The sequence below is a fragment of the Taeniopygia guttata genome, chromosome 2, assembly GCF_048771995.1.
Source record: "Taeniopygia guttata chromosome 2, bTaeGut7.mat, whole genome shotgun sequence".
Classification (NCBI taxonomy): Eukaryota; Metazoa; Chordata; class Aves; order Passeriformes; family Estrildidae; genus Taeniopygia; species Taeniopygia guttata.
The window spans coordinates 122,787,716-122,812,809 of NC_133026.1; the positions used below are offsets into that span (position 1 = coordinate 122,787,716).

General features: G+C 38.7%; 2 long non-coding RNA genes across 3 annotated transcripts in view; one reads left to right on the top strand and one right to left on the bottom strand.

Moving 5' to 3' along the window:
• Positions 1–23,192, top strand: part of LOC140682439 (uncharacterized) — a 42,979-nt gene extending 19,787 nt beyond the window's left edge. The window contains exons 1-2 of the long non-coding RNA XR_012054199.1: positions 1–9,577; positions 16,684–23,192. The exon at positions 1–9,577 is cut by the window's left edge and continues 19,787 nt beyond it. This is a non-coding gene — a long non-coding RNA (uncharacterized lncRNA). The remainder of the gene's footprint in view (positions 9,578–16,683) is intronic.
• Positions 5,074–25,094, bottom strand: part of LOC140682438 (uncharacterized) — a 45,512-nt gene continuing 25,491 nt past the window's right edge. Inside the window, exons 3-4 of one of the 2 annotated variants that reach the window (XR_012054197.1) lie at positions 5,699–5,790; positions 5,074–5,171 (exon numbers count right to left, since the gene is read on the bottom strand). This is a non-coding gene — a long non-coding RNA (uncharacterized lncRNA). Of the gene's footprint in view, positions 5,172–5,698; positions 5,791–8,698; positions 8,828–25,094 lie in introns of those variants that run through there. The other variant, XR_012054198.1, reaches the window with a different exon arrangement.

The window sequence follows — 25,094 nt, forward strand, 5'->3', positions numbered from 1 at the left end:
TGTTCAACAAAAGAATCTGAATGGGCCCCAAAATGGAGGAAAAATCAATTTATTTCTACTTAAAGCTGCTATATATTGCAGAAGAGGGATGAAAAGGTTTCATATAGAAAAGAATGTGACCTAACTAATAATACTCTATTACAAGAAGACACATGTCCTTTGAAGTCACTGATGTTGCATCCACTTGCATTGTGACTATGCTTGCCGAAATTCACTTTTACAGCTAAATCCAAAGTTTGGTATCCAGACTGTAAATATATTGTGTTGACAAGGATAACAGAAATTTGCATCAAAGCGGCTCAGTCATGAGCTGTGTGTAAAACCAGATAATCTAAAGCCAAGCATTTTCCAAATTTTTATTGTCTGGCTAATGTGTGCAGCTTTCAACAGCTAGTCTTTGTTGTTTTAAAATTTTGAAGTATACCATAGCACATGGGGTAAAGCATTATAATGACATTTTTGTCGGAGTTTTCTCATAGATTGCCTTCAGCTGCTTCTATAAATGAACAGTGTTTCTCAAATCTTGTTCCTCTAGACAATCTCATTCTATACATGTGTTTAGTAATACATTTATGTCTTGGAAAGAAGTTTGTTATAACCACAATTGTGCACCATCTGGGAAGTGTACATTCTGGGTAAACCAACAGCAGATTTCTTCTGCTTGCATTTGCACAACCCAGTGAAATTTAGGTTTCTCCCTTGAAGCCCAGCTCCTCCCAGTGTTTGCCAGAGACTGGACATCCTCAAATAGGACAAAAGAAGGTCAAGGGAAGGCAATCTACCTTCAGGCATGTGGGCATGTACAACTTCTTTCAGAAAGCCTCAAGGTTATCTAATTATATCTCACTTCTATGGAAGTAAAAGATTGTAATACTTGCACTTACAGTGATCCTAACCAGATCTTGGAGAACAAAACTGACAGTCTGTTTGCATTGCCTGCATGCAAATTGCTGGGCAAACGGTTTTGTTGTCAGTAGCAAACCTCATCACTAGTAATGTGGAAAAAAGACGATTCTTGCATCAGTCAGCTATTCCAACTGCCCTGGGAAAAGTTAGCTGGAACTTGCATTTCCTAGAAACCAAAATTATATAATGTGCTCTGGAGCCAGAGTTTGTAAGCAACCTTGCAGGACATCTGAGACACAGGATTGTGTCTCTTCCCCTGTCCTGGCAACATCTTTGGATGGAGGGCATTGCTACAGGAGGCAGAGCTGTAGCCTGTGAACCTTGATCTTCATCTTCAGGATTTACAAACCAATAGCTCATGAGGGTGCAGAAACTCCTTTTAATAAAAATAACCACCCAAGGAGCTTGAGAAAAACAGAAAATATTTAATAAATGAAACCAGCTGCCTGTTACTTGTTGTGTGGTCAGGGACAAGGTGGAAGGTGCTTATTTTTCCTCTTGGGCTGCTCCAAGGAGTACCTTCAGAACTTCTGACTCAAAAATCTTTATTCACTGCAAATCTTAGTAAGTGAAGCATTGGTGCCTTTCAGCTGGGAAGGGCTGGACATCATTCAATGAACTCTGACAATAGCCCTGATGTTTTTATGTCTATCTCTTTCCAAGAGCAGCCTGCCTGTCCATGATGTGTGGTGCTACAGAACTTTTCACAGTATTACAAACAGCACACATGCCACTGGTCAGCTGAGGAATCGACCCAGCTGTACGGGGTTGGAGAACTTCTTGAAGACTTCCTATTAGGGTCTCAGTTTCTCCTTTCACCCCTCCCCCATGAAACCCTTTTTTATCCCCACACTTTGAGCAGCTATGCCCTGCTCCAGCACTTCAGAGAGGAGAGCAAGCAGAACTACCACTGGCTGCAGTGGAAAGGGAAGGGTTTGATGCCCACTTCCAGCCTTTCTGTGTCTGCACTGCTGGGACAGGGCCAAGAAAGCAGCAAAGACTAGGAGATCACAGTTGGTAATGTTGTTATCAGCGGGTGTTGCGGACAATTTACTGCTGATACTTTTGGTGCAAGATACTGTGGGAGTAAAAATATGTTGCCCATCTCTACTTAAATGTGAACAAGTGATGGATTCCAGGAATGAAGGAGGAAACAAGTGACTGTGGACAGTGCTGTTAATGCTTTGTCTGAAGCGGGAACCATTTTCCTTTAGAGTAACACTGCACGCACGTGCCTCTTGAAAATGGTATGAGAGAATATCCTAAACAGTGCTATTCACTTAATAATTTTTCTTTAAGATAGACAATACTGTTGATTTATAATTTACTGATCTGATTTTGAGCTCACCTGCGTCACCCCAGAACCCAGATCACTGAAGAAAAAAGTTTGAACTCCCATCCTCTGATGATATCTTTCTCTAGAGGCACTAGTCCCTTTGGAAACAATCCAGTTACTTTGTTGTATTTAACAGTTTTACAGCCAACATAAACAACATGAAATGACCTTACTTTGAAATGCTGGGGCCCCTTGTCCTCTACTGCCTTAGGTCAGACTGAAGACAGGACAGAGCTCGGCACAGCTGAAGAAAGCACTCATGTGAACATGCTCACAGTTTAAAAGCAATCAGGATTAAGGACCATTTGTTTGTTGGGGATTTTTTAAAACTGCATTTTCCAGGAAAAGAAAGTCACTCCAGTCCAAGCCCTTTGCTCAAAGCAGGTTCAATTCAAGAAAGACTGCTGTGATATTTTTCCTTATCTATGGTGAATAACTTTGTTTAGATCATCTCCCATATCTATATACATATCTATATACATATATATGTGTGCATATATATATATATGCACTTGTGTATATATATATATATAAAGGTACTTGAGGGAAAAATCTAGCCAGAGTAGATTCACATAACAGTGAAGTGGAAAGCCAGTCAATATTCAGCTTTCCTACATCTTTTTCCTTCAAGCAAAAGTAAAGAGAAGGTGGCATTTTGCCTGGTACAGTGCTGTTACAGTTGCCGACTGACCTCTTTTCTTTGGACTGAAGACTTAAATATCAAATCAAAACAGTATTCACTTGTCAGCATAGTGTTGCTTGTATTGCATAAAAAAGTGGTACTAGGCCATGCACTGCATGCATACTGCATGTTAAAGGGTTGGCTCCAGTCAGATATGCATGGAACCAAAGACCTTGCATTTCTACAACTTCTCTGGGCAATACAGCATTCTACAGCCCCTCATAAGTGACTTCATACAATCTCTGTGACCTGGGACAGCCCAGATACTGAAGAACATGCCAAAAGTCGGGACTAGAAAGGCAATGAAGTCTTAAGTTTGATTTTAAGTTCTGTGGTATAACCTAGAACCAGAAGTTTCAAAATATCAAAGTGCTGGATTTAAATAAATCTGCTGCAAGCTGCTATACTTATGTTCCATTTAAACATATCCTGAAAACATTGAATTTCTGCCACCAACTCCACTAGGTACAGAAAGTGTCACTTTTAGAGCCTCTTTGTCTCTCTAATGCCACTATGAATGTTTGAAGGGGGGTCATTTCTATAAAATCAATTGAAAATTTTGTTACAGGAGAGGGAGGAATTGTTTGGATATCTGTGGGGATTTTAATTTGTCCAAACTGTAATGCAAGGGGAATCTAACATTTCAACTAGCAGTGCTTCAAATCCCAGTCTCTGAGGTCATACTTGCAATTCTCTTTATTAGAACAGCTCTGCATTAAAAAATAGTATTCATTCATTGCTAATGGCATAACTCTGAGATTCTTGAACTTCCTTCATTTATGTCAGAGATGTTCCAAAAATACTGAACTAATACAAACTAAAAGATGTCCCAATGTTATTCACCTTCAAATTATATATTTTATTATTTACTCTAATACCGTTATTTTAACATAGCACAATTTATAATAAAACGTTTTAAGAACAGTTGATATTTTTAAATTTTTTGTCTCTGTGGAAATACATGGAAAGAAGTTGTAATTGTGAAGTTTTTCCTTTCTTCTCTCATATAGACTTTGTCATCTGTATCACTGGTTTTGTAAATATTTTCATAGTATATCTTCTTTCAGGAAGGCAAGAAACATGTTTCTGACATAATCATAATATGGCAACAGAGAACAGGGGCATATCAATCCAGAACCTTGTAAATGTAAAATAAATTTATTTCCCATGCTCAGAACAAAGGAACGAAGACAAAAGGATAATAAATCTTCAGAAGTTGGAAGTTTTTTTCCAGTAAGTATTTTAGAGTGATGGGTTTGGCAGTACCCGAGTTCCTAAAGAAAAGGGACAACCTGAGTTTCTCTCACTTTGTCCCAAATCTGCCTTCAGCCCACAGAAGTGAGAACCTGACCCTACCTGAAGTAGTGCCCTTGAACTCCACTAGGACTGTAGGTCTGAAGGATCACCTCTGGGAGGAAGTTGTATCCTTGCTGTCAAGTAAAAGATGCTCATACCAAAGGGCAATCAATCAGGCATAAAACACACAGGGGAAAATTATGAAGGTCAGCTGACAGGTGAAGAAACCTTTGGGATCCAGGCCCCTGGTAAAAAGTCTAGAGGAAAAAGCTATACATAGTTAAGAGAGGGAAAGAACACTGTTCTTGTGAGTGAGATCAGTGAACAAATTGTGTACCATCTGCAATGCAGAGATACAAATAACTCACAGAAAAATATCTTGGTCTAAGGAATAAGCTTCTGAACAGATTCTGGAAGCACAGTTTTTATCACTTATAAACAGGAATTTGCAAGGCTGAAATAGTCATCTTCTCTTTAGTATAAAGGGGAGTAAGAAGGGTGGGAGTGCTGGTGCTGTCTGTGGTCTGGCTGGCTGCAGGAAGACTGCTGGACAATGTTGAACAGACAGCCACATCTGCCCTCAGCAGGAGGAAAGCCATGGCCACGTGGATCCCTGCAGCATTTAGTTAGCAGTGGCAAAATGAAAAGCTTCAGGCTGTGTCTCTGAAACATTACAGGAAAGTCACTGTGTACTACAGTTCAGGACCAAATAAAAAGTCACAAAGGCAAGGGAACAAAAGGTTCTGTTGAAGCAAATGTTAAAACACAGAAATACTTTTCACCCGACAGCTTGTCACATTCCACTGAAGTAACTGAGTGGGCAAGTGAGTTCACAGCACAAGCTGAAAGGATGCCTACCTTGATATCTGACTTGATGGCAATAGTAGAGGCTGGATAAGGTTGCAGATCCTTTCAGAGAGACTGTAGGCACACATTCCTCACCTTTTCATCCTAGAGAGAAAAAGAAAAGCAAACATTTAGGAAACTGAGTGACAGATGAATGAAATGGAAGTTAAAGCCTTGAAGTAGCAGATGAACCTCTGAACAAGCATTGAACCGCTGCAGATATGCTTTACACAGAGCCAAGTCTAGAGTGAAGAAGAAAATTAGGGGAAATGGCCCATATTTTTCTAGTGGAAGTTTGTTGGACTGCAAATAGCATTTGAGGATAATGCATAACAGATGGCAACTTAATGGGAAGGGAGACAGAAAGCAATTTACAGTATATAAACTCTTCTGTGAAATAGCAGGTCAAAAGGAAGTGCTGAAGGGATACAGGGTAACTAGAAAATGGTACAGAAAGTGAAAGAGCTGTGGCCTGCTTGAGATAAATAAGAACCTGCATCTGTTGGCTATGTTCTGGGCAAAAGATAAAGAGACATAGATATCCACTGAAAATAACAAGAAAAGGGGCAAAAGGGCCAGAGAACATTAGCACAAGTGCAAAGTTAACGTACAAAACACCAGTAAAACCTTACCTGAAGGAGTGTTTGTAGGAGTGCTCCACTGTCCTGTACCTAAACTCCAGCAAAGGGAAGACTGGAAATCAGAAGAACTATGTAGGACATGCCTAGGAGTTAAAGAAAAAGAATGAAATCTTCTGTTGCTTTCAAATACTCAGTGTAGAGGAGGTAATAAGAAAAGGATAGTACTACACTTTCTTTTGTAGCCCCCCTTCATCTGCCCCTTGATAGGGGCAGTCTTAACTGTTGGGCTTATGCAGAACCTGAACACCACATTACTGTGGTGCTTGGAGCATTAGGCCATACTTTATTCTTGACAGGATCATCAGACTAGGACCTCCATTAACCTTACTTGTAGATCCTGTGTCTTGACAGAAAGGGAAAAAGACCTCAAATCATGGTCTCCAGTTTCCCAACAAGATGTTCTTAGCACACAGGAAAAAGTTGGGCTCAGTCAGGGACTCTTTCTATTAGAGCTTCTCTGTTTCTATGAATACTTGAATTTATACTTACCTGGACCAGAGAGAGCAGCCATTTGTTAAGGCATTAAGTTAGGAGTGAGCATTAGCAAGTGAACATTTGAATATTAAAAACCCCAGAAATACTTAATTAAATACCCCAGAAATGGGGTAACCTTGCTGAAGAATTGAGCTCAAATAAGTGAAAGTGTAAGTAAGAGTTCTGAGATGAAGTGAGCAGTGCTGTAATGCTAATGCCTGAAAACTGCAAAGGAAACCTAAGTAGCACTAAGCTAGAGTGATAGTGTCCAACCATGACAGTCTCTATCTCCAAAATCCATAACTGAGCAACATCTAGGCTCTACATGCAACACATGAGGAGAATGTGTTGGGACACAAAGCTGGGAGGAGTGGCCGATACCCAAGTGCTGTGCTGTCCTTCAGAAGGACCTCAACAAGTGGAGAGATGAGCAGAGATGAACCATCTGAAATTCATCAAAGACAAATACATGGTCCTGCACCGGGGAGAAAAACCCCCAAGAACCAAATTAGGATGGGAGTTGACCTGCTGTAAAAACTCCATAGAGAAGGACCTGAGGGTCCTGGTGGACAACAAGCTGTCCATGAACTGCCAATGGTATCCTGGGGTGAATTGGGAAAAGCATTGCCAGCAGGTCACAGGAGGTGATCCTGCCCCTCTACTCAGCTCTAGTGAGGCCACATCTGGAGTGCTGTGTCCAGTTCTGGGCTCCTCCATGGAGCTTCTGGGGCAGGTCCAGCAAAGGGCTACAAAGATGAATAGGGGACTGGAGCATCTTTTGTCTGAGGTCGAGTGAGCTGTGCTTGCTCAGTCTTGAGAGGAGATGACTGAGAAGGGACCTCATCAATGTCTGTCAGTATCTAGAGGGAGGGTGCCAAGAGAATGGAGCCAGGCTCTACTCAGTGGTGCTGAGCAATAGGACAAGAGGCAACAAAAACAAAACTGAGGCACATAAATTCCACCTGACTGTGGGAAGATCTTCTTTACTGTGCAGATGACTGAGTATTGGAATAGATTGCCCAGAAAGGTTGTGGAGTCTCCCTCACTGGAGGCATCCAAGAAGTGTCTGGGATGCAATCCTGTGCTGTGTGCTCCAGGATGACACTGCTTGTGCAGGGAGGTTGGACCTGTGTCATCCCTTCTGACCTGACCCATTCTGTAATTCTGTGAATTATGTAGCATCTACAGAACCCAGCCTGTGGAGACAATAGACAGTGTAGCTGATAGACTATACCAAAGGAAGTACAGGTTTTAAGTATTGGATCTTGGTGCGTATCTTGCCCAGGCTGAGATAGCAGCAACTTGAATTGAGAGCTTACATCTCTGATTCTTCTCTGAAGTCCTGTTTTTTTTTCAGGCTGCAGAGGAAGGAGAACAAGAAACCCACTTTATAATTCAGAGTCTAGAGATTAAGAATGTTAATTATGATGGTAGCCTCCCTCACCTTCCTTTCTGCAAGACAGCATTTCAAAAGTCTGCAGAAGTATGGATACTATGAAAAAGGAAATGCATAAACCACAAAATTCTTGTGGAAAAGAGGCCAGTTTTATTTAACATTTCAAAATGGAAATAAATATCTGAGAGGCTATTTATTCGCAAATTAAAACATGACAATTAAAATTACTTTAAAAGCAACAAGGATCATGAAGCTGTAGTCAAGCTGAAAGCACAAAAAAAATGGAAAAAAAGTATTTCATAAAATTAATTCTTTATGTCTGTAATTAAGAATATCGTCCTGCATCTGTTGTATTCTATTCAGCAGATATTTAGCTGAATGTAGAAGGAAACTAGTAAGCCCCAGCATGTGTTAATGTGTAACTCATATATTTTAATGGTTCTGTATTCACTTCACTGCACCTACAAAACTCTTGTTAATAGCAAGTAATATTGGGTTAATGAGGTAGTGCAAACACATTAAAGGCCATATAGATCTGTAACAACAAAGCCTTGAGAATTACACAATTGAGATTAACAGTGTCCTGTGAATTCTCTTAACATCTAGATCTAGCTTGTCCCTTTTAAAGCACTAAATACTATTACTACAGCAGTTTGAGTTACAGCGACAGTCTAAAAATAACCGAAAAGTGTTTTTTATTGAAAGATCTAATTCTCAATACTAATTTATAACTATTCACATGGGTACCGAAAACTTTTTACTAAAATTTTTTCTCCTTTGACCCAGCAATTGGCAGTGAAACAGATTAAGATGATCCCACTTTGTAACAGAATCACAGAATCAGAGAATCACAGAATATGCTGAGTTGGAAGGGACCCTGAAGGGTCATCAAGCCCAGCTCTTGGCCCCGCACAGAACATTTCCAAGAGTCACACCACGTACCTGATAGAAGTCCAAACACTTCTTGAACTCTGTCGGGCTTGGTGCTGTGCCCACTTCCCTGGGGAACCTGTTCTGGTGCCCAACACTCTCTGGGGGAAGAATCTTTTTCTAATATCCAACCTAAACCTCCTCTGACACAACTTCAGGCCATTCCCTCGGGTCCTGTCACTGGTCACCAGGAGAAGAGATCAGTGCCTGCCCCTCCTCCTCATGAACATCTTCAGTAGAATTGTGGTGAGCCATGGATGCACAGTTGCCAATAATGTCCTAATCCAGCCTGCTGAAACTTTGCAAATACTGGAGATGAGCTGGAACAATGCACAAAAATAAAGTACAGTTTGTAACTGACAAAAAAAAAAAAAATAATTATGCAGTTTGCTTCTATATGTCAACAGTAAAAGTAGCTCAGCTGCTAAAATGCAATGCTTCCAAAGAGAGGTTAGGCTTCACAGTGAGAATTGCAATTTCTCTCAATCTCTCAATTTACTAACAAAAGTCAAGGCTTATTATTAAAAGTCATCATTTGCATGATGTAATTTGTTAACCTGAAGCAGGCTTCACATGCTGTAGCATGGCAATTTAGCTATTGGATTGTGGACCCATTGTAGAAAAAGTCTTGTTGTTTTATGTAGATATAAATAGATTTATAATAGAAAATAAGGTTCTACCAAATTATGATCAAAGTTTACAGAGTCTCCAAGGTATGTTAGGAAATTTATGCAGCAAACCTGAAATTTTTCCAAAATGGATAAAAGGATAAACAAGATAAAGGCTTACAGACTGTTTTATCTGGTGATATTTCAAGTTAACTGAAAGTTGACTTCTAATAACAAATGGAAACTTACACCTTATTTGAAAATAAATATGTGCCTACTGTTCATTTCCCTACAAGCTGTATTTACCACAGGCCAGCTGGAGGCTGGACAGCCTGACATAAACAAGCTGAGGAAGGGCCACTTCTCTGGGAGAGGGGCCTCCACTTGTCTTTGCTTATTGTGTCATGCAAACCTGAGGACGCAGAGACTAACGTCTAACCCCATTACATGTTTCTCTTTGAGGTAATTATTCCCATTTTTCTTCAATCACTATGTTATGTTTTGCTGTATTTTGTTTTATTCAATGTCAGATAATGTTTTAGGCTTTTGGACCTAAAATTCTTTGCATCGAAAGAAGGGATCATGGTTGCCTTGCATAGTCTTCTTGGACAAATAATTAGCTGGCCTACTTTACCTTTCTATATAGCAGAGTACTTTAGAAAAAAATGACTGTGACACAAAAATTGAATAATTAAGTATTTATATTAATCTTCTTTTATGTTTTGCAGAGGTAAATAAATCAATAACTTATAGACTTGCATGAAAATGAGCAAATAAAACTCACAGATAGTGAATGCAGAAAGATTTCCCATTCATGCCATAAGTGGTTTATGACAGTAATATATTATTGATGGTCTGTCCACCTATAAGGTTCAGATACTCTAAAAAAGAGCTGAGCCCAAATGTCCCATTAAAGTAATTTTCTTACTGTACACAGTGTCCTTGTCAGCCTTTCTGAAATACTGCCTGACCAGTAAAAAGGTAAAATAAAAATATGCATAGAGTGTAAATCAATCACATTCCTCCCCATTTTCACAATAGAGTTAAAATTTTAAATTTCTTAGCTATGCAACTTTCTCAAGCCTGACTGTACCTTCTTCTGAGGTTTTCTGGAATTTGTCCTATTGCTTAGATGTCCCCATATATTGCAAAGAACCTCCATGCATTTAGTATTCTCTCTGCTTCCTTCCTTCCCTTCCACCAAGCCTCATCATAGCCATTTCTAATTTGTTGCCTTGGGCTGATGGCATTACCACTTAAGAAATGACGTTCTGATGAATGTATTTCCGAGCAGAGTGGATTGCTGAAGCACTGGTGTGAGACTGCTGCTCTGAATTCCCTAATGTTCAGGCACACCCGCTGTGCCCCCCGTGCTCAGCAGGTCTGCATGTAGCTCTTCTCCTGGATGAAGAGCAGGCACTCTGCACGCTGTCTCAGCTGGCCACACAGAAATCAGCAGTAAGAAATGGGGAATACTTCAGGGAAGTGCTTCCCATCTCAGCATCCAAGGCAGCACAGGTGAAATTTTCCAAAGAGGATATCTGAGGTCTCAGATACAAGCTATATTGTTTGGTCTGTCTTTGTTCCTGCATTAAAAGGCTTTCACAACCTTAAACTGTAACTTTAAGATACAAGTCACACAAGAGTTGTATTTTTTAGCATGCAAAGTCTTCAATTTGAAGTTACATAAGCAGAAACAGGTTATACAAGTTATAAATTGTTGATTGCATGCATTTCAGTGGGTTTGGGAAAGATGATTATGTTGTATTATACTAAAAAAAAATTCTGATAGTGTATTCTTCATCAACTAAAAATAACTACTTTGAATACAATCTGATTCAATGCAAAAATTCAATAAGAAACTGGGGAGTATTATAAGAGCCAAGGCTCACTGCCACCAAAATATCTAACATAAACTCAGCCCATGCTGCATATTTTAAGGAGGGTGAATGTGTACCTTTATTATGGGAATAAAGTATGAACAAGGTAGTGGTGAAGAACAATAACTATTAGAAAGAGATGATAGATGACTGCATTTGTGTTAGCAGCAAACAGAAAAAAACCTACAAAAAAACCTACAGAAAAACCCCTAAGAAGCAACCAAGCAAATCTGGTTTGATTTAGGTATGGTTTAACAAGGCTTAAATATACTTAAAAGTAACAAATAGGCATTCCTAATTAAAGGGTGATGAATCTAATGACTTTCTCAAGTAGCCAGAACACCATCCATAGTATTCAACAGGTGCTTGCCTGGGTTATGTGGACAGCTGGTCCTGCACTAATCAAGGAAAACATAACTGTTTTCCAGGGTTCTCTTGTGATCTTGAAAGCTTCTAGTGTTCAATAGGATCTTGAGATGCATACATACCTGAAACCCCAGGCTGATACTTCCCAATAACACAACTTAAAAAAAAAAAAAAATCAGTAACAAATTATTTCTAAAGAGAAATTTTTAAAATTTTGCTGTGTTTACATTTATTTTTTCACATGCTTTTGAGCTTTAAAAATTATTCTTTTAAAAAAAAGAATCGGTCTTGAAATTAATTTGTCATGACTGAATTCAGAAATCAAAATTGAATAAATAAATTTGAACCCTTCCCTGTCTGTCAGTGAGATTATTTTCTTTGAAGAACTTCTCAATGCTTATATATTCCTCTTGAGGTTTGTTTGAAGAAAAACTCCTATAATGTTTTTTCTCTTTCTATATGAAATTATTGTGAGAACTTATACTGGATATAAATCAGAATTGGTATTAATTGTTTTACTGGTTTCAACCAAAATACAAGTTTTTGTGTATGAATTTCTTTTGTTATCCTTTGGCAATATTTTAAAGAAAATTCTGTGAAAGGATTGTCTAAGGGCTTTTCCCATAGTTAGCATGAAAGGAAATTAAAAAGTTATGACACAAATGCAAAAACTATAAAACTGTAAACATTTTATTGCCTGTAGCATTGAACATAAAACGATATGGTTCACCATGTAAGAAGTAAGAAATAAATTCTCTGTAAGTAAGAATTTATGGCATTCTGTGGATGAATTTACAGAAGTATTTTAGGTTCAACTGGTGCATTTTTAAGCAAATTGGCTTATAGTACACAACAGTACTTAAAGGCAAAAGCTGTATTTCTCTTGGCAGAAAATTAATTCAAAAAATGTACCACTGGTACCTAATTGACTCCAGATGCTAATTTAGTCCCTCTAAAATAAAACCCCTAAAACATATTTTAAGTGCATATATGCAGTAAACAAAATTTTCACATTACAGAACCACTCCTATGGTCATGGACTAATAAATAATGAAGCCGTAGCAAAAGGAAGAGCCATTTGTTTTGGCAACTTAAAAGAAAATGTCCTTCATTATCTGAAAATCAAATTATTTCTGAGTTTTTTGTTGTGGGTTTTTTTTTTTTTTTTTTTTTTAATTTGGCTGTTGCTATATTGTCCCACACTCCTGTCCCACTTCTCTCTTTCCAGACTGACAGGTTTCAGTTTTTCACTGAAGAGCTGTGTGCTGGTGAAGCCTGGCAGCCAGGCCATGGGGGGAACACCTGGGGCAGCAGGACATGCAGCCTGCAGATTGCTCTCTGCTGCTGGGGCTGGCTGTGCTCTCAGGCAGCCTTTTCCATGGCCTTGGAAATTTGCTCTTCAAGGGACATAGAAGGTCTGCCATGGAGAAATGGGGTGAAGCTGGTGCAGAAGCAGTGCAATGATTCTTGCTAACCCTATGTTAGTTTCCATAAGGAATTTCTCTCCTTAAGGGGAGAAACGGGATGAGTGTGTCTGTATGAGAGGTTCCTGTGCTCTCACAAGAGATCTGAGGAAAAAAAGATCTCATTTTAAGTACATATAAATTAATGTGATTCCTGGGAAAGAGAGAGGGAGGGTGATAAATTATTGTGTGAAACAGAGAATGAGACCATTAGGGTTATGAAGATAGGGTAGGTAGCTCACAATTGAACCACTGCAATAGATAAACAGAAGCTCTTTCAGAAAGACAGGTTGTGAAGATGAGACTGGAGGGATTGCTACAGATTGCACAAGTAATAAGGGAAGAAGGTGGAAAAACCTTTAATAGCTTGAAGGATCCCCTCAGCTGAAAGCTCTAGTTATCATGGGGGACTCTAATCATTCCAAATCTGTTAGGAGAGCAACAAAGCAGGGCATAAATGATTATTTTGTGTAGCTGTGAGACAGACAGAGAAGTTCTGCAGATCCTGTTACTCATAAGCAATGAAAAACTTATTCTCCAACAAATGACAGTCATTGAGAGCTCTGACTGCAGTGACCATAAACTGAATTTAAGAACCTAGGGAAAAAAAGAAGACAAGCAGCAAAGACATCAGGTTTCAGGGTGACAATCTTTGACTTTCCGGACTTTGGTAGGCAAGATCCTTTAAGATGCTCTCTGAAAGGGCAAAGGAAGCAAGAGTTACATGGTCAAGGACACTCTTCTCAAACTGTAACAGTCTGATTAAATGGATAAGCAGATAGGCCATTTTTGCAGGAGCCAGTGTGGCTCAACAGATTTCTCTTGAGCCCAAAAGCACAAAGAAAGCTTATGGAAATGGAACAGACAACCAAGGGTGAATATAAAAATAATTATCTGGGCATGGATAGGAGGAACAAAGAACACAGAAGAGGCTCAGGTGCTAGTGTCTCCTTTGTCCTAATCCTTACTGGCATAATATGTTCTTCATGGAGAAAGAAGTACTATCCACTTCAGGGGGCAATCAGATTGGTGACTACCTTTTTCAGCTGGATACACTCAAGTCCATGGGATCAAATGCTGAGGCATCTCAGAAATGACACAGCAAAGCTGTGGTCTGTTAGGCTTAGAAAAGTTGCGATGACTTGGTAGGTTTCCAGTAACTGGGAAAACAGAACAAACACCATTCCCATTTTTGAAAAATGCAAGGAAAATCTGGGAAAATACAGGCAGTCAGCCTCACCTCTATCCCTAGAAAGACTATGGATGATATCCATATGCCCTGAGACACAAAAATTAAAGCAAAAAAAGGGAATCAGAGGGCAAATCATGAATGAACACCCTGACTGACTTCTGTCATAGCTGATTCACTGCAAGAGAGGAAAGGAACAGGTTTTGTGGTACCTCAGAAATGGTTGGGTTTTAAGTACAAACACTCCTGCTAACAGTCAATGTGAGGTATGAAGGCCTAATTGAGTAGTTTATAAGATGTGTGGAGGACATGGCTGGACTGCTGGACTCAGAGAGCCATGGCTGATGTCAGTCAGTTACAAGTGCCTGTCTTCATGTATCAGTATCTTCAGGAGCAATCCTGCTCAATATCTTTGTCATGTCCCCTGTACGTTCCCCAGGTTTATAGATGTCACAGAACTGGGCTGGATGAGAAAATTGTTGTTATTGATATATTTGAAGAGAAAGGCTGTCATTCACAGGGAGCTTGACAGGAGCATCTTGAACTTCAACAAAGATGAACACAAAATCTTGCATTGTTAACAAACAGCCTCAGATGCTGTGGGACAGTGCTGCAAATCCTGATGGGCAAGAAATTGAACATGTTCCAGTGTACCCCTTTAATATCAATGCCTACTTACACATTTGCATAGCAAAAGCATATCTGAGAGGTTGAGGGATGTGTTGATTTCCATCTGTTCAGCACTGGAGAGATCCTACCTGAAATACCATATCCAGTTTTGGGCTACTCCAGACAGACAAGACAACATGGTCAACAGGCTGGAGGAGTCCAGCAGAAGACCAGGAGGATGGGTAGAGGTTGAAGAGCACAAAATGCAAGGAGAGGCTGAGGGAACAGAGATTGTTCAGTCAAGAGCAGACAAGTCTTCCTCTTGCTCTATTCCACTGTCAGAATGGGACAAAATGGAAGATTAACTAATTTTCAGATATGTGCAGGGAATCAAGAAGAGGCAATGGCTGGACGTTGCAAACATCAAATATTCCAGCAGGCTTATTCTGTGATGTGAAAGCCCCAGGGGAAATTACCCAGAGAGGTTTATGAACCTCCATCCTTGCAAATTCCAAAATGTGACTCAGTGAGGCCCTGAACCAACCCTGAAGTTTTCCTTGCATTGAGTGGGGAGTTGGAGTGGATGAGCCCCAGAGGTCTCTTCCAACAAACATTTCTAATGATTCTGTGCTTCTTCTGAATCAGTCTAGTCCTGTTTTCTAGCTGATTGTCGTAACATTGTGAAAGTGTGGAGTATTTTGACTGTGGAGGGTAGGAAAGTTGTTCTTATCTTTTTTTTTTTTAATAGATATTGGATTCTTATTGTATGAAATAAGAACATTTTTGTATATGTAGAACTTAATGTAGACCATAAAATTTCTTAATCTCCACATCTTTAAAATATAGGCAACATTATGCATCTCCTGCAAACCATGTGATCATTATGACAGAAAGTCTCCCTAATGAACCTGACCTACATTGTAAATAATCGGAGTTTCTAAGCATTTTTTCCTGAAATCAATTTTTTTTTTTACTTCATGAAAAACTTAGAAATTATTTTCCTGAGTAGATAGAAAAATCGATGTTACTTTCTCTCATTGATATTCTAAAATTAAAAATCTTCCTCTTTATATAAGAAAATCACATTGTAAATAGGTACTGTCCTGAAGCTGGATACATTCTTGTTTACCAAGAACTTTTCTGTTCACTGGCTACTCTGCATCCAAAAAGCTTTAGCACATGAAATTTATCTTCCAGCTTTGACCTTGAGAAATGTTGGTCTTGGTTTTAAATTTGCGCAATCTCTACTTCTATTGAATTTGTATGAAGACATTTCTGGGTTTGTAGAGAGCTTTTTTCGTAAACCTTTTAAATATTCTATTTCAGATGTTTGGGAAATATCCCTGATTTTTAAGTTCAGGCAGCCTCTTTTGTACTTGAGACATCATTCTTTGCTACAACCAAAAGGTAGAAGAGTTGCAGCTTCCTTCACATTTCTGAAAGCTTGTATGATTTTAAATGAATGGTCACTTTTCTTACAGTCACAGAAAGTGGCCTTGTGAAACAGTCACATGTTCTTTCCTGCCCGTGTTTCATTTTATTAATGTTTGGCAAAGGATATTATATTTGTGTAGTATGGATTTAAAGCATGTTTTTATAACTGTACTGTTATTACCTTTTACCCTCTATGGTGAACATTTATGATAAAACCCCACCTCAGCAGGAACTTCTGAGAGCTGATGAGTAAATAGAGGTATTTCCAGGAGAGCACTGGGAACTACCCAGGGCTCATGGTTAACCACCATCCTGTGGGATGCACAGCATGCTGCTACCTTTGTATATTGCCGTGTATGCCCCCTATATGCACAGCAATTTCTCACAGATTCTAAAATATTTTTATGGACTACGAACCCACTAATGAAATATTTAGACTTCAAGTGTAATTCCACAGTCAGTTTGGGGACAGGCATGCGATTGATGGGGTGAAGAGAATAACTAATGGGGTTCTGTGTCTTTCATATGCTGAGATAGGATATTTGCCAGAAGTTCCTTGGCCACGTGACAAGTTGACAATAATTTTCAATATCCTGCTAACAGCTCTTTTCCATCTGATGCCAACAGATGCCCTGGGTAACTTTCTACTAACTGAAGATCAATCTTGGGAAAAGTTCTTGTTAAAAAAAGCCCAAGCATGTAAAGCATGTCAGGAAAGAAGGTGGGGGAAACAGAGAGAAGTTGAGTACCAGAGGCCAAAGCTGAGTGGCAGCTGTTGTATGGAGGAAGCTCAGTAATGGATCCCTGCACCAGGAGTCGATGTTGAGATTGCTCAGATTTCAGCAGTGTCAAAGAAGTGTGCTGGCAGCATCCTGCAGAATAGAGGAACTTCTTCACAGAAAGGATGTCAAGCATTGGAATGGGCTGCCCAGGAAGGTGGTGGGGTTACCATCCCTGGAGGTGTTTAACAAAAGTCTGGATGTGGCACTCAGTGCCATGGTCTAATTGACAAGGTGGTGTTTGGCCATAGGTTGGACTCAATGATCTCAGAGGACTTTTTCAACCTGATTGATTTTGTGATTTTGTAAAAGGCTTTACATTGCCTGCTGCACAAGGAAACAACAGAAAAAGCTTATAGCCCTACATGGAAATAAATGCTTTTTTCACTACAGTTAGACACCTCTTCTTATCCAGAGGTAGACAATTTCTTCTCTTTGTGACACCGAAAATTTACATTGATTTACTCATTGTTTCTGTGAGTAAGATGTTTCTTATGTTTAGAAAGTGTTTTCCTTTCAATAAAATCTGAATTTTGTTGTCAGAAAAATTACCTTTAATAGTCATTAAATACTAAAGTCAGTGGAATTAAGACTTTGCAGACATTCCAGCTGATATTTTATCCATTTTATATTTCAAGCAAAGAGGAGAAACTTGCATAGTTTGAGAAATCATTCCTCTTGCTTGATCAATAGCCTACGTATGAAACTTTCCAACAGGCAGAAAATTCTTGAAGTATAATTCTTCAACACGGTTAATCTCCCAAATTAAACTCCACCTATGCACAGATGTATCATCCTCTGGAGCACTATTTATCACAGTAAAACTTAAATATAGGCTTTTCTTACAACAGGCCCATAAATTGAACTGTCTGTTAGGTACTTTATGTCCCATTGGTTATAAACCTGCTAACAATCTTGCCTATAATTGCTAAAATGTATTGCTTGCAATCTTTGCTGAAATTTTGTATTTAAAATATTAAGTGCTTGATGCACATGTAACTTGGAGAAGTATTTAAATGCATCTTATTTTGAGAGAATCTTTCATAAATTGTTTCTATTTATTTCAAACAAAATCAAAATGTCTTCTGCTCCCTAACATCTGATAAAAATACCTGTGGATCGCTATTATTAAAGACTGGAATTTCCACAAGTCAATTTGGACAGTCTTGTATCTTTTGAGTTCTATCTCATGTCTCCATTAGATATTTTCTCTGAAAATAATATGAGGGTAACAGGCTTTCAAAAGCCTTGGGCTGAAATGAAATATTCTGGCTGATATATTTGTACTGTCATATTAGCTTGGGTTTGAGCTCACCCTTGAAACTGAACTCTAAATAATCCTCCTTCAGATTTTAACCATGCAGCCACTCATCTGGAATTCCATATGGGGAGAGGCAAATGCACGATGGGTGCTGGCTGCAACCTCACTCCTGGCCATACAGGCATGGGCAGCAAGCAGTTCAGGGCATGGTGAATAGGATCCCACACTCACATATCTAAAAGAATCCATATTAAAATAAACCCATTGAGACCTGTTGCTGTTGGGTAACAGTGATCCTATGCCTCTCTTTGTAAGGATGCTTTCCCCAGTACTTGCTAGATTGCCTGTTGTTATGTGAAATATCATGACAAATGTCGGCTCACAAGTGTCCAGGAATACTGCATTGATATGAACATTTATTGTGATCTTACTACTTTACAAATGAAAATATTACTTAAATTTAAAATAGAATTTAAATTTGTGAGGAAGGTGTCACTTTCCATTATGAAAATAATAACAATACCCATACACTGTAATTTATTTTTTTTTAATTGAATCATGTGGACCATGGCTTTTTGGCTCTCCAAAGCAGCTTTGGAGAATACAGTCTAATGTGTAAAGCAAGCTAGATGCCCCAAGATGCATAGCCCCAAGCTCCTTTGTTTTTGAGTGAACCTCACAGCATTCCTATCCAGCCATCTAAATATCTCTAAGTCAGAAATCCATTATGAGTCTGTCTGTGAGTCTCTGAAATTCAATGACATCTGGAAATTTGATTGCAGTGCAATCTAGTGGATAAAACCCAGAGCCAGGAGTTTTGGATAAAACCCAGAGCCAGGAGTTTCTGACTCTTCAATGCTTATCTGATTTTGCTGCAAACATATTGCCTATCATTAGGCGAGCTATTTAAATGCCATGCCCTGGTTTGTCATGCTGCACTAATGGGAGCAATAAATACAATGAAACCCTGCTAATTAGAGCACCACGCACTCCTGCTGCTGGTCAGACTGGTGAAAAATTGCTGTACTATAGCTAGAAGCAAATACATATTTAACTGCGCTACAGATATTTCCAATCAACAGTAGCTTTTCCATGTAAGATGAAAGAAAATAAGCCATTGTTTTCAAGTTCTTGTAATAAATATATTTCTTGGATAATCAGTGCAGATAACACAGAAGTTAATGTTGGGAGAAGTCTATTATGTGTGTAAGTAAATAACCAGAACAGTAAGGTTTCTCTGTGCCTGTATTGCTGGGTGTTTTGAAATTTAGCATGTAAATACATTCTCCAAAAGCAAATTCCATATAATTTTTTATCTAGCATATATTTTTATGCAAATACCACAGTAAGTAGTAGGTCCAGTGAACATGAACACTTCTAATTTCTTCCATGTTATCATGTGATTTCAAATTGAATCTTCTGCTTATGACTAAAGCATTTTTCAAATTATAACATGGACTGTTTAGCTGTTTTGGCAGCTTTAATATGGTTTCCAAACAGAAGTTCCTAGAAACAGGAATTATAAAGGTGACATATGATGGATATTTGTAACCTAATTGCAAGTGTCAGACTCTGCTTAGGATATATATCCCTTGCTGTCATCCTCAGCATTACAATTTCAGCCTTTTTTCTCTAGCAAGGTAAAGGTCCTGCAGATTTAAGACTACTGCTGCTGCTGCTCACAGTAATGAGCTCCCCTTTATCCTTTATTATTTCATCTTTACATCAGATGTTTTACATTTTTGTACTTAGTTTATTAGTTTTGTAAGCCAGGGACCATTTCTTACATTTTGCATTCTCTAAGTCCAGTGAAGGCTGATATATTTTATGTTCAGTCACCACTCAAACATCATTTATATGTTGTTTCTTAGAATTCATATGTCATAAATTTCCATATTGGTCAAGTATGACATTAATCAGAGCATACTAATGTAGATTAAATCACAGCTAAGGAGAGGGCAGTTACATCCTAATGTTATTTTCTGTATGAATAAAAAACCTCTCATGATTTTTGTGTGCAAGAAGGGACAAAAACATGTTTTGCAGCCAGGACCCCCAGTGTGTATAAGCAAATAATGACAGCAAGGGACAAAGACAGACTGCTCTGTCCCATTGCTCCTGCTGGGAGGTTGCAGAGTGATACTGGGTGGTATGAGTGGGATGCAGAGCACAGGAACAGATGTCAGGAGCTGCACCATCCCTCAGCTTTCTCAAGGGTGTTGTCAGGGGACCTCTAGATGATGAAGTTTATCCCCACAGATCTTTTTCAGAGTGGGAGGTAGGCCCTAAGTCTCATATGTCACTTATGATTAATAGATTTTAAAAATAAGACAAAAATTAGTTTTCTCTCCAAAGCAATGGTCAAGATAATTTCTAGAGTGTCAGAGTGCTATTATCATGTAGAATCTCTTTTCCAGCCATTCCAAAGTGTGGGCATTCTCACTGCAATTACCTGTGGTCACACAATGAAAACAATTCAGAAGTTGGCAACAGGCTGTCAGCATATTAGGAGAAGAACAGGGGTTTCCAGCCATCTCAGAAGGCCAACTGTCCACTGAAGCCTGTCTGTGTCTCCTTTAGTGGCACTGCACCATTCTCAGCTGCACTGGTGCCTGTCCATGGATATGGGATCACTGTCTCTGGCTCCATCACTCTGGCACCTCCTGTCACACCACCACCATGGAGAGATGGTATTGGGATCAGTGTATCTTTTACAAAGAGCTCAGCTAGAAAGAAGATTACAGGTTGAGGCTGGTTTAAAGCTGATGCCAATATGTCTTATTTAAAAATATTCCATGGCTTCTGCTGGAGACTCCATCCTCACCACAGCCTGATGTCCAACACCTCCTCTTAATCCACTCCCAACCCACTACAGAACACAGACATGCCACAAAGGTAAGGCACTCTGAAATCAACTTTCCTGTGAAATTCTGGGTCCAAATTTGTGAGTTAAACCATCTGTAGTCCTGTTGAATTTATGACATTTGAACCGCTGCATGCAAAAAACAATCCCATTTAAAATAAATCCAATTAATTATTCAAGGTAGTATAGTATTATTATGCTAGTAATTTAACATGCATATTTTAATGCTTTTGTACCGATATAATTTATCATATGCATCACTTCAGATAATTTTTTTTGATTAATTGTAATATGGCTAATAGTCACTGTAAGAATAAGGAAATGCAACTAATGAAAAAGTAGATGAAATTACTATGTAGGGTTACGTGGGCTATATTTTGAGGCAATTTAACTTTTATACATTAATGTATTATCTATGTAAAATATAAACATTCCTTCATTTGCCCTAAGTTTTTAAATCAGAGATTTGAATACAGAGGACTGGAATTAACTGGAATTATTGTTATGTCATTAAAAGACATTTGAATACATAAAAATAATTTACAGAGGCTTTATACTATATCAACTTTCAGGTGGTGAAATTTTCAAAAACTCTTACCTCTGGCCAAGTTAGATTATGATTGCAATAAAACCTGAGTTAAATTCACAATAATACTACACAGAAATTGCATGCAGTAGGTCCTAAATGTGCTCTACAAGCTACCAGTATATATTTTGTTCTTTTATAGCTAATAAGGAGATTTTAATGTTCTTCAGGCTGTAGAATGTATGACTAACAAAACAATATATACAGACATTCGGCCACTCACTGTTTTCACTGATACAGTAAAACAAACAGGCATGAATCAAAAAAGTTCTGCCAGGGAAGGATATCCACTGTCAGCTTGGTGAAATTGGAGGAATGATTTCTGGCATAGGCTTCACCCAAACCACCAGTAGTTCCCAACAATCCTAAACACAGCTTGGGAAATAAAACCAGTCAATCCCAACAGGGAATTTGGCTATGGCCATGCTTTTTTAGATGACTCTACAGTATGAGCATAGCCCTTCCCTTGACAGTTGTCCTCCACTCTAAGCAATGGCATGATTGCATACTAACATGGATGGAGCCACATGGTTCATGGTGAAACACGGGGGAAAATGATCTCATAAACAGAAATTTCAGAAAAAAGTCCTATTCTGTCAACTCTGATTTTATTGTAAGCACCTATTTAATCTAGAACTTTAATTTCTGGAAATAAGTGATTTCATTACTACTTTCTTATTAAGAAGCATCTTCTTGATGTGGTTGAAGAGCACAGTTCTTTTTAGTATTATTTTCTCTTTCATTTTCATTTTTAATTGTATTTTTATTATACTAGAAGGGAGGGGTTGCAGAGAGTAGCCTCATACTGCAACCTGAAGTAACTGTAACATCACTTGTTTTGGAAGTCAGTGCCATGCTAAGATGAGTAATATCTCTTCACGTTGCAAACACTGCACTTTAACCCATGGAAGAGGTTTCTTGTCATGGGGATAAATTTCTGCTTTAGATTCATATTCTACCAAGTCTCTCCAGCCAAAAACCACTGTAACTCCTCAGAAAAGCTTGTATTAGATGACAGACATGGAGAAAGGGGCGGAAATGAAGACCAAAGACCTGTCTAGCCTTTGAAAGATCTTTCATCTCTTTAAAAGCCAGATCCCGATTTGTCATTTCTTCTGGGCTGTTAAAAAGAAACCTCCTTTGAATTCAGTTTTTTACTTTAAGGGAATGATGATTTTGCAGCAAAAACTGCTAGTGAGATTCTATGTTCTGACTGATAAACAACAGGTTACATCAATGACCAATGTATGAGCTTTTGAGCTTTTACACCCACTGCCAGGAAATTATTTTCCTGAAGTATTGTATAGTAAAAGCTCAAAGGCAAAAAGTGAGCTATCAGTAAGAGCAAGATGTTTCTTATAGAGACGTATGAATACGCTTTAAATTGACATATTTCAAATGTTGATGCTTTATGATATGAGAAATGTGTGAAAAATAAGATTACTGTTTTAATAATATTTTATTGGCTTTTCCTGAAATTATAATAGCAATAAAGATGGATGTTGCAAAGAATCAATTTTAGCCCTGTGTTTTATGCTGAACCTTCCTGACATCTGAGCTTCTGCAACATTGGAAACTGACATTATTACTTGTTCAGCGCTATCAAACTGGAAATTTCACCTTATTAAAATGCAGTTGCTATGGAAACACCATAGTTCTGTGATTTTTGCTTGCAGGCGGTATAGAAAAAAATCTTAGTATCAATATACAAGTCAATGCATGTCATTTTAAAATACCTTCTTAGTTCTCTGATGCTTTTATATATCAGTAGGAAATTTAAGATATAGCACTTTATCTTAATGTGCTGGAAGAGTGAAAGACACTTTTCAACAACAATCTTGGATATATGCCATAGAGACATAATACTTAGATGGATACACCTTCTAAAATTGCTTTCTTTTTTTTTTAAAGCTAACACTTCTAAAGGCCCAGTTCCTGTCTCTGTTTTATTCATACTTACTTATTTCATTTGAATATTTTCATTTTAATCACTTTGTCCTTGGGGTTTAAAGGCCTCTTTTCTTTCTTGAAAATCCTGAAAAACCTTTCAAATATATACCATAGTATCATCCTTTATGACAACGAAATACAGAACCTGATAAGATTTGTGCCTAGGATGTACAAAGAAGCACTGAGTAGAGCAGGAAGAAAACTTCATGCAACAGTGCAGACTGACCTTTATTCACTTCACCATGTTAGCATCATCTTTTAAATTGGCCTTTTTTGACAGTTTAATTTTTTTATTCTACCTTCTGTCATTTAGGCCAGGAATATATATTCAGCTTATCAAATTCTGGACAGCTAAGGATTCATTCACAGCTCTGGCACAGATTTTCTAGATGTGTAGTAAAGCCATAGGATATGAATTGGATCAGAGCAAAGGTTTGGTGTGAATAAAGGCTTAATTCACAGTCTGGTCAGAAGTGCCTAACAGCAAAGATCTTTTCTGTTGTTGTCTTGTAGCCTCCAGCAATGAAGTTCAGAATCCTCCAGGATAGATTTTCCATTTCATAGTTTTTCTAATGCATGGTTTGGTCAGGTAAGTTTTATGCCAACCAAAAATCCCTACCATGCTGCCCAAATTTTGCCTGGGGACTGTGTGAAGAACCTCCCTGGTTTTGAGTTTGCCATCTGATTATCTCACTTGATACTCTCCAGTTCCTGAATGTCATGAGTCAGTAAGAAATCATGAATTAGGCATGTAACCCACTTTCTCCACAAATTCATGACTTCATAAATCATTACTGCATCATTCACAGGCTGTTGGTTACAGGCCAGCCACTGAAAGTCCACTCTCCTGTGTCTCACCTTGAAACAGAAATAATGAGAGCTCTCATTTTCAGACAATACTCATCACTCCATACTAAAGAAACCACTGTATTAGTAATACAGTGGTTAATAATAATATACTATCATATAAATAATATATTAATATATATTCTATTATATATATAATAAGATCATATAAAAACTAAGATTATGGCAATGGATTGGTACTAAATATGACTGAGTGAAAGAAGAAGCAACTCAGACCCTAATGCACCTGTACTGGGAGTAACACACCAGGGTGGGCTCTTCTGTATTGGCCATTTATGTTTCTGCTGCTTTGGCAAGGTACTGTCAAGTGGGAAAGGGAAGGGGGCTTTTTACAGCAATTCAATTGCTGTGCTTCAGAGCAGTATTGATCCCTGTATTTGCATTGCTGAGGTACTAACCATTCTGAAACTGGAAGCTTTGTCAAAAAACCAAGGCTGTACTTGGGACTGGTATGGCTGCACCTCAAATCCTGTGTGTTGGGGTGTGTTTAAAGTTTCCCCCCAGTTATGGTTGCTCCCTCTCCCCCTCTTTTTGTAAAATGGTCCAGCCTCCCTTCTCCTCCCCCCTCCGTCTGCCTGTCATTCCTCCCTCCACCCAGTTCATTGTATTCCTGCTGAGTTATCCCCCCCAACCCCACCCCGGAGCCTGTCTGTCTCTCAGAGACCTCTCCCTTCCATCTAGAAAGTTCCATCCAGGGCTTCGAGTGATAGGCTGGTCTCCGGGGTTCCCTCC